Source organism: Arachis stenosperma, chromosome 5 (genome assembly GCF_014773155.1).
Source record: "Arachis stenosperma cultivar V10309 chromosome 5, arast.V10309.gnm1.PFL2, whole genome shotgun sequence".
In the NCBI taxonomy this organism is placed as follows: domain Eukaryota; kingdom Viridiplantae; phylum Streptophyta; class Magnoliopsida; order Fabales; family Fabaceae; genus Arachis; species Arachis stenosperma.
This window is the reverse complement of record NC_080381.1, coordinates 101,916,529-101,921,115: the sequence shown is the minus strand read 5'-3', so window position 1 is coordinate 101,921,115 and position 4,587 is coordinate 101,916,529. Positions and strand designations below refer to the sequence as shown.

At 43.1% G+C, this 4,587-nt stretch overlaps 1 non-coding gene across 1 annotated transcript; it reads right to left on the bottom strand.

Annotated features, from left to right (window-relative positions):
- Positions 1-947: 947 nt before the first annotated feature.
- Positions 948-1,055, bottom strand: LOC130984281 (small nucleolar RNA R71). Its single transcript, XR_009088224.1, has one exon. It is a non-coding gene; the product is annotated as a small nucleolar RNA R71 (small nucleolar RNA).
- Between the last annotated feature and the right edge of the window lie 3,532 nt (positions 1,056-4,587).

Sequence of the window (4,587 nt, the reverse complement as noted above, 5' to 3'; positions counted from 1 at the left end):
CATATCTTCTCAATCACATTTTTTTTAAAACCAATCATATCTTTGTAATTACATCTTTTTCAAAATAGTTTTCAATCAAATCTTTTTGACTTCTAATTTCAAAATCTTTTTCAAAAATCACTTTAATTCTTCCCCACTTTCAATTTTCGAAAATTATCAATCAATTTTTAAAATGTTTTTGAAATCTTTTTAATTGAATTTTCGAAAATTCTCTTCCCTCTTTCCCACATCCTTCTATTTATGGAGTACCACTCCTTCTTAATGCACAATTCGAACCTTATCTAATTAAAGTTAGAATTCTTCTTCTCCTTCTTCTTTCTATTTCTCTTTTCCTCTGACACTTCAAGGAATCTCTATACTGTGACATAGAGGATTTCACATTTTCTTTTTCTCTTCTCTTTCATATGAGCAGGAGCAGAGACAAGGGCATTCTTGTTGAAGCTGACCCTGAACCCGAAAGGACCTTGAAGAGAAAGCTAAGAGAAGCCAAAGCACAACTCTCTTTAGAGGACCTGACCGAATTCTTCAAAGAAAAAGAAGACATGGCAGCCGAAAACAACAACAATGCCAACAATGCAAGGAAGGTGCTGGGTGACTTCACTGCACCTACTCCTGATTTCTATGGGAGAAGCATCTCTATCCCTGCCATTGGAGCAAACAACTTTGAGCTTAAGCCTCAATTAGTTTCTCTAATGCAACAGAATTGAAAGTTCCATGGACTTCCAATGGAAGATCCTCATCAGTTTTTAGCTGAGTTCTTGCAAATCTGTGACACAGTCAAGACTAATGGGGTAGACCCTGAGGTCTATAGACTGATGCTATTCCCTTTTGCTGTAAGAGACAGAGCTAGAATATGGTTGGATTCTCAACCTAAAGAAAGCCTGGACTCTTGGGAAAAGCTAGTCAATGCCTTCTTGGCAAAGTTCTTTCCACCACAAAGATGGAGTAAGCTTAGAGTGGAAGTCCAAACCTTCAGACAGAAGGATGGAGAATCCCTCTATGAAGCTTGGGAAAGATACAAACAATTAATCAGAAGATGTCCCTCAGACATGCTTTCTGAATGGAGCATCATAGGTATTTTCTATGATGGTCTCTCTGAACTATCCAAGATGTCCTTGGATAGCTTTGCTGGAGGATCTCTTCATCTGAAGAAGACACCTACAGAGGCTCAAGAGCTAATTGAAATGGTTGCAAATAACCAATTCATGTACACTTCTGAAAGGAATCCTGTGAACAATGGGACTAGTCAGAAGAAAGGAGTTCTTGAGATTGACACTCTGAATGCCATACTGGCTCAGAACAAGATATTGACTCAACAAGTCAATTTGATTTCTCAAAGTCTGTCCGGAATGCAAAATGCACCTGGCAGTACTAAGGATGCTTCATCTGAGAAAGAAGCTTATGATCCTGAGAACCCTTCAATGGAGGAGGTGAATTACCTAGGAGAACCCTATGGAAACACCTATAATTCTTCATGGAGAAATCACCCAAATTTCTCATGGAAGAATCAAGAGAGACCTCAACAGGGTTTCAATAACAATAATGGTGGAAGAAACAGGTTTAGCAATGGCAAGCCTTTTCCATCATCTTCTCAGCAACAGACAGAGAGCTCTAAGCAGAGTACTTCTGACTTAGCAACAATGGTCTCTGATCTAATAAAGACCACTCAAGGTTTCATGAATGAAACAAGGTCCTCCATCAGGAATTTGGAAGGACAAGTGGGACAGCTGAGCAAGAAAATTACTGAACTCCCTCCTAGCACTCTCCCAAGTAATACAGAAGAAAATCCAAAAGGAGAGTGCAAAGCCATAGACATGGCCGAATATGGAGAGGAAAGAGAGGAGGAGGACGCCACTGAGGAAGACCCCAGTGGGCGTGTACCAATCTCCTCTGAGTTCCTCAATGAGGAACAATGGGAATCTGAGGCTCAAAATGAGACCATAGAGATTCCATTGGACTTACTTCTGCCATTCATGAGCTCTGATGAGCATTCTTCCTCTGAAGAGGATGAGTATGTCACTGAAGAGCAAGTTGCTAAATACCTTGAAGCAATCATGAAGCTAAATGACAAGTTATTTGGAAATGAGACTTGGGAGGATGAACCACCTTTGCTCACCAAAGAACTGGATGACTTGTCTAGGCAGAAACTACCTCAAAAGAGGCAGGATCCTGGGAAGTTTTCTATACCTTATACCATAGGCACCATGACCTTCAAGAAGGCCTTGTGTGACTTAGGGTCAAGTGTAAACCTCATGCCCCTCTCTGTAATGGAGAAATTAGGGATCTTTGAGGTGCAAGCTGCAAGAATCTCATTAGAGATGGCAGACAATTCAAGAAAACAAGCTCATGGACTTGTAGAGAATGTTTTGGTGAAGATTGAAGACCATTACATCCCTACTGATTTCATAGTCCTAGAGACTGGGAAGTGCATGGATGAATCTATCATCCTTGGCAGACCCTTCCTAGCCACAGCAAAGGCTGTGATTGATGTTGATAGAGGAGAGTTGATCATTCAAGTGAATGAAGAATCCTTGGTGTTTAAAGCCCAAGGACATCCCTCTATCACCATGGAGAAGAAGCATGAAGAGCTTCTCTCAAAACAGAGCCAAGCAGAGCCCCCACAGTCAAACTCTAAGTTTGGTGTTGGGAGGCCACAACCAAACTCTAAGTTTGGTGTTGAACCCCCACATTCAAACTCTAAGTTTGGTGTTGGGAGGTTACAACACGGTTCTGAGTATTTCTGAGGCTCCATGAGAGTCCTCTGTCAAGCTAATGACATTAAAGAAGCGCTTGTTGGGAGGCAACCCAATGTCTTATAGTTAACTATTTTCTTTTGTTATTTTATCTTTTTTTGTAGGTTGATGATCATAAGAAGTCACAAAAACAATGAAAAAAGCAAAAACAGAAAGAAAAACAGGAAGAAAAACAGCACACCCTGGAGGAGAAGAAGCTGGCGTTCAAACGCCAGTAATGCTAGCTGTTGGGCGTTTAACGCCCAGTCTGGCACCATTCTGGGCGTTTAACGCCAGAAAGGGGCACCAGACTGGCGTTAAACGCCAGGAATGGGCACCAGCCCGGCGTTTAACGCCAGAAATGGCTCAAAACGTGAATTTTGATGCCACTTGGTGCAGGGATGACTTTTCCTTGACACCACAGGATCTGTGGACCCCACAGGACCCCACCACCACTCTCTCTCTTCTTCCCCCATTCACCAATCACCTCAATACCTCTTCCCCAAAAACCCTTCACCTATCAAATCCCATCTTTCTCTTCACCACTCACATCCATCCTTCATAAAACCCCACCAACCTCACCCTTCAAATTCAAACCACTTTCCCTCCCAAACCCACCCATAATGGCCGAACCATTACTCCCCCTCTCTCCTATATATACCCTTCTTCAACCCTTCATTTTCACACAACCTAAACACCCCTTCTTTCCCTTCTTGGCCGAACACACCACCTTCTCCCTCTTCCTCATTTCTTTTTCTACTCTCTTCTTTCTTCTTTGCTCGAGGACGAGCAAACATTTTAAGTTTGGTGTGATAAAAGCGTTGCTTTTTCGTTTTCCATAACCATTTATGGCATCCAAGGCCGGAGAAACCTCTAGAAAGAGGAAAGGGAAGGCAAAAGCTTCCACCTCCGAGTCATGGGAGATGGATAGATTCCTCTCAAGGGTGCATCAAGACCACTTCTATGAAGTTGTGGCCTTGAAGAAGGTGATCCCCGAGGTCCCCTTTTCACTCAAAAAGGGTGAATATCCGGAGATCCGCCATGAGATCCGAAGAAGAGGTTGGGAAGTACTTACCAACCCCATTCAACAAGTCGGAATCTTGATGGTTCAAGAGTTCTATGCCAATGCATGGATCACCAAGAACCATGACCAAAGTGTGAACCCGAATCCAAAGAATTATCTCACTATGGTTCGGGGGAAATACTTGGATTTTAGTCCGGAGAGTGTGAGGGTGGCGTTCAACTTGCCTATGATGCAAGGAGATGAGCATCCTTACACTAGAAGGGTCAATTTTGATCAAATGTTGGACCAAGTCCTCACAGTTATATGTGAAGAGGGCGCACAATGGAAGCAAGATTCAAGAGGAAAGCCGGTTCAATTGAGAAGGCATGACCTCAAGCCCGTGGCTAGAGGATGGTTAGAGTTCATACAACGCTCAATCATTCCCACTAGCAACCGGTCCGAAGTTACCATAGACCGGGCTATCATGATCCATAGCATCATGATTGGAGAAGAAATAGAGGTTCATGAGGTTATAGCCCAAGAACTCTATAAGGTGGCGGACAAGACCTCCACCTTGGCAAGGCTAGCCTTTCCTCACCTCATTTGTCACCTCTGTTATTCAGTTGGAGTTGACATAGAGGGAGATACCCCCATTGATGAGGATAAGCCCATCACCAAGAAAAGGATGGAGCACACAAGAGACCCCTCTCATCAAGAGATCCCTGAGATGCCTCAAGGGATGCACTTTCCTCCACAAAACTATTGGGAGCAACTAAACACATCCCTAGGAGAGTTGAGTTCCAACATGGGACAACTAAGGGTGGAGCATCAAGAACACTCCATTCTCCTCCA